Source organism: Chinchilla lanigera, unplaced genomic scaffold, assembly GCF_000276665.1.
Source record: "Chinchilla lanigera isolate Chin_1 unplaced genomic scaffold, ChiLan1.0 scaffold00082, whole genome shotgun sequence".
Taxonomy (NCBI): Eukaryota; Metazoa; Chordata; class Mammalia; order Rodentia; family Chinchillidae; genus Chinchilla; species Chinchilla lanigera.
In genome coordinates this window covers 5,854,143-5,867,578 of record NW_004955483.1, presented here as the reverse complement: position 1 = coordinate 5,867,578, position 13,436 = coordinate 5,854,143, and the positions used below count along the sequence as shown (strand labels likewise).

General features: G+C 36.4%; 1 protein-coding gene across 3 annotated transcripts in view; it reads left to right on the top strand.

Moving 5' to 3' along the window:
• The window catches only part of Cdkal1 (CDK5 regulatory subunit associated protein 1-like 1), a 594,324-nt gene that overhangs the window by 125,493 nt on the left and 455,395 nt on the right, over positions 1-13,436 (top strand). The window lies entirely within an intron of this gene.

Here is a 13,436-nt window from a genome sequence, read left to right as displayed (position 1 = left end):
CCTGGGCTACAAAGTGAGCTCAAGGACAGCCTAAACTGCATAGCGAGACAAGTCTCAAAAAGACCAAAAAAAAAAAAAAAAAAAAAAAAAAAAAAGGTATATGCTATTTACATCAGTAGAGGAGCCATTTTTTGGAAAAATATAAAATGTATACTCTAAAGGAAGATTAACTTTAATAAAGGCAGTCATGGCTAGTTGGTTATTAATTATTTAAGGCTATAGTTATTAATTATTTTTGAATCACAGATAATTTTAATAATCTGATATAAGCTGGGAACATTTTATCCTTCAAAAAGAAGCATATTCACAAACATGGAAAAAGTTTTCTTTCTAAAATGTCAGGTAGGTTTCAGGAAGGTAGGTCATAGATGGATGTCCAGTCAGAAACTTACAAAAATGGTTGTCAGGAATTGACATAGTCAACTTTTTTACAAAGTGTAGCTTTTGTCAAATGAGTTTCAGACAGCTGAACTACCTTTCTAAAGAACTTAGACCTCATTCTGCTGCATAAAGATATTGAATAGTCATAGCTGCCTCTGAAGATGGGATTCTGATGAGTGTGTCCTGGGTTTGCCTTCTTCACTAGGATAATTCAACGCCCTTGGAGTTACAGTTTGAGCTGGAGAAGTATAATTTACACTTCATGTTTAAGTATTTTAAAGTGACTTACAGAAATGATTTATATGCCTTATATCAGGGAGACACCTTGGTTCCTACACTTGTCCTTTAATCATTTTCTTTCAGTAGTAGATTTTAGCCCACTTTTGTGCAATTTGAGTGTGTGTTTACCTTGATCCCATCTCATAGTGGTTTTCCCAGAGATTACATTGTGCCTGTCTGCAGTATAGATCTGTCAGTGAATTGTGGATGAACAAACATTCACAACTCCACCAAACAAACTTTTAGATAACCCTTTTATTTTGGAATAATTTTAGATTTATGGAAAAGTTGCAAAGATAATGTAGAGTTCTTATATAGCTGGCACCCAGTTTCCATGTTGTTGACATCTTACATTACTGTGATATATTTGTCACATCCCAGAAATCAACATTGGTACAGTACTGCTAGCAAAGTGTCACACTTTATTCAAATTTTGCTAGTTTCCCCTAATATCCCTGTTCTGTTCAGGCTCTCAGCTAGATACCACATTGCATTCATTGCCATGTCTTAGTCTTTTCTAGTCTGTGACAGAGACGCAGACTGCTTTTGTGTTTGGTTCATCACAGTTTGGGGCTGGTCAGCTGTTTGTAGATCTTCCCCAACTTAGACCTGTCTGAGGTTTTGCCCATGTTTAAAGGAAAGTTGTGTATTTTGAGGAGGACTACAGAGGTGAAATGCTACTCTCACCTTCTGTTATCATGGGTATATGCTAAGTTATTTTACTTTTGATATTTCAGTCTCAGAATGGAGAGATGGAAAGAGAAAGAAGACAAAATTTTAGTCAGTTTTGTTATAATAAAGGTAAAGCAAGAGAATTGAATCTAAAAGGAACATTTATCTTGGGGAACTGAGGCCTTGGTATTCCTGTCATGCCTCATTTGGATGTTTAAAAGTTGCTAGTATTATTTGAATTATATAAGTCAGACTGATGAAAGGCCATTGGTTTAAGGTACTTATCAAGGTAGAATCGCAGTGATAATTTTGAAAAAAACCTGTCAACCAATTTTTTCAAAGTCAGAAGAATTCTTAATTGATTTTTTTCCTTCTCTTCCTCTGCTATTTTTTTCTGTTTCTCATGTTCTTTTGCATTAGGCTTTATGTTTTTCAAGTTGAGTTAATAATATTGAGAAATATTTCAAAGCCTTTGTCACCAGAGCGGTTTATCCCTTAATTAATGGTGAGATGGTTTTGCAGACAGGTGACACACTTTAATTTATTACAGAGACTAGTCTTGTTAGTTATTGATTAGTGATGAATAAATTACTGCCATTTTTAATCATAAGAAATTTTCTTTTGGGGATAATTAATCAGATTCTGTACTTCTCGAGCAGTGAAGCATTATCATCTTTTTTAGTTACAAGAAAGAACCTGCCTACTCTGCCCTGGGTAAATTCAGGGCAGAGGCAGACAGGTTTCCAGGTTTGTATTTTGATCTCTACTTTTATTAAGCAGATGAGAAGTGTACTTGCTTAAAAATTACTTCAAACTGCCTTTCCTGTTGAGTAGGTTTTGAACTACCTGCATGACAGATGGTGTTGGAACTAATTACTGAAATCATGTGTTTACCTGCTCATGGACATGTGTTCACCAGATGCACCCTGTTTACCCAGGGCTGCTGATTTCTTAAAGAAATATGCACCTTCTGGATAGAGTTGCATAACTTAGGAGAATAAAAGCTCAGCAAGCCAGAGCTTTCAATCTTCTGTGGCAGAATCAGCTGCAGTGAGAAGACCCATTTGCATTTCTTAATGAGTGGTCCGATTAGCCCACAGAACCACTTTCAGCATTATTTACTGCCCTCCTTTTGATTGCCATAGTACTTTAATTTTACCTGTCTGTTGAATTATTTAACAAATGCCTCCCAGATTGTTGACTTAACTGTAATGGTAGTGACTAATCAGTCTTTCAAGACGATAGTTTTAGCGTATTATATTGCTGTACACTTTATAAAACATGTTTTCCAGACTACATTTAAAAGTGTACCCACCCCTTACCCCCCCATTTCTAAATTCTGATTTTAGTGGTCTGGCTTTGGATTTAAGCGTTTCTTTCTTTCTTTCTTTCTTTCTTTCTTTCTTTCTTTCTTTCTTTCTTTCTTTCCTTTTTTAGCAACTCATGGATAGTTGCTATGTTCATCAAGTTCAAGATTAGCTACTCTGTATCTTATTTTACGTTGAAACTAGTATCTTTTCTGCTCATTTCTGTTTTGAAATTGAGTACATTTCACTGTCTGTATGCCTGAGAAACAAGGAAAGTCATTGTTTCAGGATTTTGACAGGTGCAAAACTGTAAATAATTACAGGTCTGGGCAGAAACTGGAACAGAAGTTGCATAGCAGCTGGCAGGCCTGACCTGTGACTGGTCTGACCTCAGTGAAGTAGCCTAAATTTCATGGCAAGCTGAGATTTGTTTTATGGTATGAAATTCACCTTCTGCTACAGGAAGACTCTTCTAATTGAGGCAGGATATCAGCTGTAAAGGGAGTAGCAGATTCAGATTATTGACAATGAAAACTGCCCCCTGAGCCATCTTTTGTATGACTTCAGGTCCAGATGGAACTTGTATGGCTGCATTTCAAAATTGATTTACACTTTGACTAAAATAAATCACTCCACACCAAATGGGATACAGTGGTTATACCTACGGAAGGTGGGCTGGAAGGATATTTTATGGTATCTACTTCTAAAATATTTTAACTCTTAGACTTATGAGCATGTCTGATTTTGCAGAGAACAGTTTTAATTATTTAATACAAACAGAAATTTGTATTGAGATTTGTTCACTTTGAGGTTATAGTAGGCAATTCCCAGCCATAGAACTCCAGATCTGTTGCTGATCTGTACAGAAGGCAGGAGCTCCCACCCCAGGTAATGTTGTTACACTGTAGAGCTACCGTGGAAGGACACTGGCCTGTAAAGCAGGGAGGGAAAGTGATGACCTGTGGACCAATTTACAGATACTTTAATTTGTGCTATGTGCAGTGTTCAAAACATTTGGCGGTTTCACATTTTAAAATTCTGCATTTCTAGCCTCTTTGGAAAAACTGATGATACAGCAGCTCTGTCTCTGCAGTCCTGTAGTTGATGAACTGAGGAGCCTCTGCCCCTCCTAGGCACTCTGGTTTGCCCCAGTGCGAAGTGTTCTGTATTGAGGGTTTGTTTCTGTTACCTTTTAATCCACATTCGAATTAATGATACCTGGACTACAGCCTATATGGACCCAAAGATGGCCAAACATGGCAGAGGAAGGACAGTTTTTTTGGAGCAGATTTATGGAGCCTTCTCTTGGTTAGGGTCGGTTTGCTTGTGTGCTGTGTGCCAAGCTCTTTCCCTGCTTTTGTTTTGCTTCTCCGTCGTACCTGCATTCCCTTGCCTTCACAAGTTACACCTCCAAGAACTTTGAGTTGTTATGTCCCCCAGCCACCTTTAATAAATCTTTCAAGTATCCAGGTAAGGAGTGTTGTGAATGTTTACTAGTCCTTTAATTCACACATTAATATGTTTCGTTGAGTCAGTTTTTCTCCTTGCTTTTTGTAGAGATCAGCTTTATTGAAGGATAAGAGGTCAATTAGAAAAGGAATATAGACATTTAAAAACATTAGACAAATTAAGAGTTAGGGTAAATCTTGGTATAACGTCCTGGTACATGCCTTAAGAGATACTGACAGGGGCAGGGGATATAGCTCAGTGGCATAAGAGCCTGCTTGGCAAGTGCAAGGCCATGAGTTCAATCCCCGGTACTGCAAAAAAAAAAAAAAAAAAAGGCTGGTGACAGCAGTGGGATCCTTTATTGCGTGATCAAGGGGCCGTAGGAAGATACCTGAGATTAACATTTTCCAGAAAAGAGAGAAAAAATGGGCCCCCTCTTCCTCTTTCTCTTTTCTGTCTCTATACTGTTTGATGTTCCAACTCTTAAGACCTAGAATCTATGGAACTTACGATTGCTGTTTATTTCCAGCTGGAAGGACAGCAGTGAGGAAGAATTGTTTCATGTATCTTAAGTGTCTCATAACTGATTGTAATGTGATTTCTTTTGGGATATATGTTGCAAATAAAAGTTAAAAACAAAACCACTGTTCTAATTTAACTTTTGACAGATAACCCATTTATTAATTGCGTTGTTCTGGGCTTAAATAAAGTTACTCTAGAGGAAGTGATACAGATTAGGCTTGACAAACGGTGGCCCTCAGGACAATCTATCTTGTTGCTGTAAATAAAGTTTTATTGGAACAGGTTTACATGTGTTATTTAACATGCTGTCCATGATTGCTTTTACAATATTAGTGTATTGTTGAGCAATTTTGACAGAAATAATGGCTCACAAAATCTAAAATATTTATCTGGCACTACAGAAAAGAAAATTGCTAACTCTTGTTGTAGATGGATCTGAAAAAAAAAAAGGTAAAACCTACCTAGCTCTTTTATATACTGTAAAGTACTTTTCTTAAAAACAAAGAAAATTACCCATATAATTCATTTTCAGAATTCATCTGGCTGTTTTATTATTTGAAAATATTTTAGTTATTGCCCTTTTAAAATATTTTAGTAGTTTAATTTATTTGAAGTCATACCCAAGTGATTTAATGGTACAATAAAGTAGAACCATTCTATCAGCTTTTAAATTAAAAGTGTTTATGTAAATAATTATAGATAATGGATTTATCTATTTTGTCTATTTAAATTTTAGTTTTTCTAAATTAATGTGATGATTATGCACATAAATGTGCTACAATATGGTATTTCAACTTATGCAAAAATGTGGAATGCTTCATGAATTTGTGTCACCATTTTGCAGGGGCCATGCTGATTTCTATACTGTTCCAGTTTTAATACGTCCTACTAAGGCAAGCATGATCTCACTGTAAAGGAAGTAAAAATTTTATAGTGTTTTGGAATACAATTGAGCTATGTGTTAATTTTCTATCACTATAACAAAATGCATGATAATTAACATAAAAAGAAAAAAAGGTTTAAAGTAATCCCAGCAGTTTAGGAGGCTAAGGCTGGAGGATTGCAAGCTCAAACCTAAGCTGAACAGTTTAGTGGCATAGACACTGTCTCAAAATAAAAAACAGCTGATGTACATTAGTGCAAAAGCCCTCAGTTCTACCCTAGTACCAGGGGAAAATGGGTTCTTTTCCTCATGGCTTTAGATGTTCTAGTCCATACATGCTTTGACTCAGTGCTTTTAGGCCTCTGTTAGAGGAGCTGACGGACATGGTGGAGAGTGGTGGCAGAGCCAGCTACTCTGTGCCAAGAAGCAGCATTGGAAAAGGAAGGGGCTGGAATCCCATAATCCTCTTTGAGGGTGCACTGCAGTGACCCAGGGACCTGTCACCAGCCCCAAGTCCTGAAGGTTCTATCACCTCCCAGTAGGGCCACCCTGGGGACCACACCTTTAGCACATGGGCCCTTGGGGTAATTACATCATTTACTACATGTATTTCTGGGGAAGGTTATAATAGTTAACAAGAGGACACATAATAATCTTAAGCAGTAAAAGCACAGTATTAGTAAAACTGAGTAAAATAAAAATTTCGTTGTGATTTGGGCTGTAGTTTTACAGATATAGAATATAATTGTAAGTTTGAAAACATGATACTGTATATTTAGTTTTACTTATGTTTTCAGAAATTTTTTAATGCACAACTGTGATGTATGATCAACTCTCAGGTTATTTTAAACTTTGATAGCTGCTGTAAGTTTTAGCTATTAGGAAGATAATTAGTGAACTTTGATTGTCAAATTAGGCAGTAATAAAATTACATATTTATTATTGTCTGCAATTTTGAGAGCAGACAAAATAGCAGACCTGACGTTTGGGATGTAGCTCAGAGGTTGAGCATATGCTTAGCATGTTCAAGGCCCCTAGATTTAATCCCCAGCACCCAAAAAGCAAACAGAAATAAATGCAGACCTGTATCTTGGAGTCAACATGGTTATTGAGTGTTTTCAGTGTGAAGCACTGGTTTAGGAACCAGGATTTCAGCAGCAAGTAAAACAAAATACTTAATGAGGTTACTTAACTAAGAGAGAAACATTTATCCGCTCAGTTATTCACTGAGCTGTACCAAGTACTTTTTTAAGTACCAGGGGCAGAGTAGTGAACCGAGCAAAACTTGTGCTCTCAATGTAGCTTGCATTGTGGTTGGAAGAGAAAAGTAACATGTAAGTCAGGTAGGAAATGTATAAAGAAAATGAAGTAAGGCTTTGAGAGAGGATGCTATTTTGGGTAGCATGGGCAAAAATGAAATTTCTAATAAACTGGTATTTAAGCAGAATCTGAGTGCAGTAAGCAATGGCAATGTTTAAGAGAAAGGTTCCAGGCAGAGGGTTTGCAATGTAAGGAGAGGGAGGAGTGTGTTTGCTATTTTCAAAGAACAGAAAGGAAAGGCCAGTGTGGCTGAATTGGGAAGGAGCCAGAGGGAAAATGGTAGGAAATGAGTTTATTTTCTACCTAATGACGGGCTCTCAATATATATTGGAGGTAAAGTCACATGGTACCAAGCTAAATTCTAGTGGGGGGAGGCGAGTGAAAGACCAGAAAACAGTGATGTATGGAAGAAGTCCCTGGACCAGAAGTCAGGAAATAATAGAGTTAATTTGCTCATTGTACCTCAAATCAAATCTCACTTCTATGAATCTCTTTGTGACTTGTTCTTTCAAAATAGAATTCTGGATGATATAGTCCAGTACCCCAAGGCCTTCATAAATTGTTGAATTTATGGTATGCCAATACCCATTAGAGGGTGGTCATCTGGTTAGTTTGCAACACAGAATATGAAGTTTGGACTAAATAGGTCAGAAACCCTGACTAAAATGAGGATAACAATTCATATTCAATTAAAATGTGCATAGCCTACAATAATTTTTTATTGTACTAGGGTAAAGGGGAGAAAGGATGATAATTGATAGTTATAAATTTAAAAGTCACCTTTATTCTAAGCATTAATTTTTCCTGCAAGTGTTATATAAAATGGTTAGAGTCCTGAAGTTGTAGAAACACTAATCACGGTATTTATAATTGCAAAGAAGCTAGGTAGCTGACCTCACATGTGAATGAATTAACTTAGGGTTTTGTGTAATATGTTTCAGCAAAAGCAAGTATTTAAAAAGTGGTGCATTTTCCCCTCATTTAAAAAATGGCAATATCTGTGGTGTTTGCATTTTGTTTAATATCGCTGTACACAGAGTCTTGTGATGCTTTCTCCAATTTTAAAGCAGATGTAAGTTGAGGATCCCTAATCCAGAAATCTGAAATCTCAAATGCTTCAAAATTGGAAACGTTTTGAGTTCTGACATGACATTCAAAAAGTTTTGGGTTTTGGAGCACTTGAACTTCAAGTTTTTAGATTAAGGATTCCTTTTTTAAAAAATTTTTTATTCTAAAGAGAATAATAAAAAAGAACAGTAGCAAAATACCAACAACATAGACAAAACAAAACAAAGCAAAAACAATGAAAATGATGCAGGGTTTCAGAACAAAATGATAGGAATTGACAGTGGTTGTTATATTACATATTGTTGTCTTCAGCAAAGTTGCTCAGATTACTAGATGTAAGAAGGCAAGTTGATCAAATCATTAAAGAGAATAAAAAGTAAAAGCAAAAGAAACATTAGAAACTGTACAGAGTTTCACTAGACAAGATGGTGGGAATTCACCAAAGGTTGTTATATTGCACATTGTTGTGTTCAAGTTAGTTGTTCAGGTTATCAGATATAAGCATGCAAAAGTGATCAAAAAGAAAAAAAATTAGGCATTAACTATTCCTTTTAATAAACCATTAGACATCAGCAGTACAGTTATCCCAGCCATCCATATATGTATTTCCCCTTCCTTCTTTCTTTTTCTCCTTTCCCTCATCCTAGTTGTTCATTCCTTTGAGTAATTTCTTTCTCTTTCATAGTATGTTTTGGGTTTTATTTACTCTTTTAGGTTCTTACACTAGGGAGACAATATGATGTTTATACATGTGGGTCCAATTTATTTCACTTATGAGTATGATCTCTAGTTGCTGGATTAAGGATTCTTAACTGGTGAAGTTTGAACAGATATTCAAACTCTGAAAAACTACACAATCTGGGACACTTCTTGTTCTAAGCATTTAAGATAAAGATTGTGTATCAATAAATGAAATTTTGTTTCTTGCATAATAAGATTGTTACTGAAGATTTTCACAAAACAATTCCTTTATAAAGAACAACATCAATCAGAACTATTATGTATCTACTGTTTGGGGGATAGTAGAGATTTCTGACACTCAGTGTTAGTAATGATTATTGAAATACCATGTGGGGAAGAGACAGCGTTAATGTATACCATTGAGACATTTCAAGAAGTATTTTACCAGGAAGGCCTCCTGCATAGTAACAGGTTCAGTTAGAAACCTCTTTTGCTAATATTTACTAGACACATTCTTGCTCAGGAGTAATTCAGCTCATTTCTCAGGCAAACCCCAAATGTGTCAATAGTCTGTATCCATTTCATGGATTTTGGAGGAGTGGTGGTAGTTTTGAGTAGATGGAATTTCACATGAAAAGCCGTAACTTTTCTTTTCCTTGGTGGACGTGTTTTAGTGTATGAATTCTGTGTGCTGCTGTCTTGTGTGCATTCGGTCAGGCGGTGTGTGTTCATGGGGGAGCTGCCTTGAGTTGGGGTAGGTGAGGCAGCTCTTCTAGTGGTGCACTAGTGAGAGGAGCTCAGGCTGTTAGTGGGGAGGGGCTGGCTGGAGGATGTGTGGTGGAGAAAGAAGAAAGGATGGAAGGGAGAGAGGAAGGGAAGGAGGGAAAGCAGAGAGAGAGAGAAAGAAAGAAAAAGAAAGCCACTCAGGCTAACTTATCCTTTGCCTGAAACCAGGTATAGTACTGAACACTATATACTGTTTTTTCCAGTGTAAATAGGCCTATGATAAGGCTTAATTCATGAGTTGCAACAGTTAATTATTTGTAAAATAAAACTGGTAATATACAGTAATAAAAATTGTTAAAGCTTATGAATTGTGGGTGGGGGTGTGTGACTGCTTTAGTGATCAGATGCCCATTGGCTGACTTAACCAGCTCATGCCTACTTCCTACTCTTAAATTTGCAGTAAAAATATCCTACAGTTCCAACTTTCATGGCATTGAACACACCTTTCTCCACACCATGTTTATTTCGGATCTGTGACATTCTAACTTTATTTACTCAAACCAAAGTGCTCATTTAGTTTGGCCCCCTAATTTTACAACCTGGGAAATGGAATGCCATCAAATATATAACCACACTTAAATATATCTGTTCTTGTATATCATTTATATGTCTGTTATACAAAGTCATAAATAATCTAGGAGCGCAGCATCTGTCTCACCTGCTGTTCTCTTTATGATGCGAAGTGATGAGTCATATGAGTAATTGTATTACTTGTATAAAGTACTTGGAAGACAGTTTCACTTGTGTAAGTCCTGGGTTGCATGTCATAAAGATGAAAAGTTTGAGCCATCTGTTACTTTATAAAAAAAATTTACCCTGGTATACCACCTGGTGTTTAACTAGGCCTCAGGATTTGTTCCAGATACAGCCCTGCTTCATTGAACAAATATTGGGGTGAGGGTGGGTACGGCTTGCTGATTACCTCTGGGATTTGGGAGGGGCCTTTTTCCCTGAGTTCCAAGCTACATTATTTGTGTCGTTATTATTTCCTATTGTGGTTTGTCTGTCATTAAAAACAATTTTGTCTTAATTTAGAAAATTGGATATGAGGAGTTACATTACACAAAAACAACATTATACTGTACAATGGTAGAGATAATGTTCTGTGCAGCAGGATTGAATTTGGAGCAGTGGATGGCCACCTGCTAGGCCTTTGTTCCCGGGCCATTCTGGCAAGTGGCCCCAGTGTTTTGGTTTCTTCCTTGGTCATGTGGCTGTTGAAATCTGCCTGGGTTAGTTGCAAACCATTAATCTGGTAGCACAGAACGATGGCATATTTGACTACTGGGTGTTTGAATTAAGAAAACAAATCCCTTTTAGAGTTATTATTCAGCAATCATAGAATGCTTTTATCATGTTGATATAACATCTGAGTCTTTACATTTTATCTAAGGGTAGCTTATTCTTATCTACAACATAAAAAAGAAATCTAGGCAATATTTGGCATTATGGTAACTAGTTACCATATAGCACCTGTCTGCTTACCCACTGTGATGGGGTAACCATATAATTCAGTGACTAAACTGGGACATTTACGAGTGACAACGGCTACTTTTAATTGTGCTGGGATAAAAAGTGAAGATAAGTGTATGTGGTCATTCTACTTATAAGGAAGATATGTCCATTTTCTCTATGTCTTTTGGTCAAGAATAACTAAATGTTCCCCCTGTGTTTAAGCATGTTTCCTACACTCAGTGCTTGCTACCTATGGGTTCTGCATGTGGAGTCAGTTAACTGGGCTTGAAAAAAAAGCTGAGGAAAACGTTTGTACTGAACAAGTAGAGACACTTTTTCCTTGTTATTTTCCAAGCAGCACAGTGTAACTATTTGCGTAGCATTTGTAATAGTGTATATAACTATTTATATAGTGCAGTCTGTGCACAGCATATATATAGACGTCTGTTGTTTTATATGCAAGGATTGAACATCCCTGAGTTTTTGTATCTGTTGTGGGTCCTGGAACCAACCTCCCTCTGATACTGAGGGACGACTATTATTTCTTTATCATTTATTTTCTTGCGCAGGGTATTGAACAGAGGGTCTAGTGCCTCCTGGGCAAGTACTGTACCACTGAGTTACAGCCACAGCCTGCCAACTGTATTTTAAAATGGCATTAATTGTGGCTGGTATGGTGCCTTATTAAAAGCAGAGAGTAAATATTTGCACATTAAAAAAAGTTTATACTTTTAATCCTAAAGCTTTTTGCAAGTTAACTGTTTAAATGTATGTTTTAGAAGAGCTTTGGGGTAAAATTATCTATATTTCCTTATATTGTCTTATTTTTTTTTTTTATATTAAGGCCTAGTCTCAGATATCTCCATAGGGATATAACCAACCCACTGACCCATTACTTCAATTCTGAAACTATTTTAATATGTACAATATTATAAGAGTAATTTTTTCTATTGAAAATTACAATTGCCCATTCTCTCTGAAGTACACTACATACTAGAAGGTCAAGCCACTTAGTCAAGTGCTAGTAAGTTTTCCTGGTTAACTTATTTTTTTACTTGAGTTTGTTAAACAATTCAGTGGCTACTTGGTGATTGCTTAAATTTCTTCTGAGAAAATAAGGAGCTCAAGTCGCTCAGTTTTACTTGCCTGATAGAACCTTGTCTTAAGATTTTAATATATTGAAAGGCTAAACCTTAGGATTATTGCTTATGCTTATGTTTAATTTTTATGCGTTCATTTTAGAAAATTTTTCTTTCTTTCAAAAATTGTTTTCTCCACTGCTAAATCCTAATTTACTCTATGTAACAGAAAAAGGTATAGAAATTTCTTTTTGTGTAAGGTAATAGAATGATGTTTCTGGCCAGAAGTCAGACCAGTTTGGGTTCAAATGGAGTATGGGTTGCAGTGTGGTAGGCTCTGGGAAGTGAATTGTGATTTTACAGAGACTTTTAAGGGCTGGGAATTTTGTTCTTTTCTTCTGGTCTGAGACAGGCTTTTAAAAAAAGGTGTTGGAAAATCTCAGGTCCAAGACCTTGTTAATTGATTTAGCATCCCATCTGTCCCAGTTCCATGTTCCTCATACCACAAAACTGAAACAGATGCTGTTTGATTCCCCATTTTAAAATTTTTTTTATTTGGAGGCCAGTGTTGGGCACTTGTGTGTTGTTTTTGATTATTTTGTGATCTTGTTCTTTCTGTATCTTTCTCTTTTACTTTTCTGTAATTTTTTTCTGATTTCTTTTTTAGTTTCTGCTTGTTTTCTTTTCTCCCTGACTTTTTTCACATGAGTAAAAGAGTTCACCAAGTCTCCTTGTGTCTAGCTACCCTAACTGATCACAACATTTAGGTACTAATCATGATAGAACTTTTTTGGGTACTTCATGATTTTTATACAACAGAACTAGATCCACGAAGAAGATGTTATTTACTTCAAATTATCTATTTCTTCCACATATTTGCCCACCATGTACAAATACTTTGTTTTATTCAACCCCATGTCCCCAGAGCCTAGATGTGCTAACAGCTATTTTAAAAAAATGAATAGAAATGCCTTTTAGTTTCCTGATAGTGTACCAGATCAGTTATTATTCAGGGAAAACCTTGGAGTTCCTTGTCTGTTTACCTTGGCTGGTATTTGAATCATCCAATAAAAAGATACTTTTGAAGGATTCTATTTTGTTATACTGTAGTTTCATAGTCTCTTTGTAGAGCTTGTTGTCCCTAGACTTGATTTTATTTCTGTATCAATTAAGATCCTTTTTGCTTCAAGTAATAGAGCTCTTCAGTGAAACTCACTGAAACAGTAAGAAAGTGGAGTGTGTTGCACATGGAATGTTCCAGAAGATGGCATTGTGGGTTGAGTGAATTAAATGTCCTTAGGGACACAGGTGGGTTCTTTCTGCTTTTTCCCCTCTTTTGCCTTCTTGGCTTCATCTTGCAGCTGATTCTTACTGTGGTTGTGAGGACAGAGGCAGTAACTGGATCCATAGTTTCCTTGTTTACATCTGCTGGGTAGGAGTCCAGCTTTTCTTTCCGTGAAGGCCTGATCAGTATTTTCTTCATGTGTCATTGGTCCAGGGTGACTTCAGGCTGCTCTTTCCTGAATGTGGGCAGAGGAAATAGTAGCAATTAAT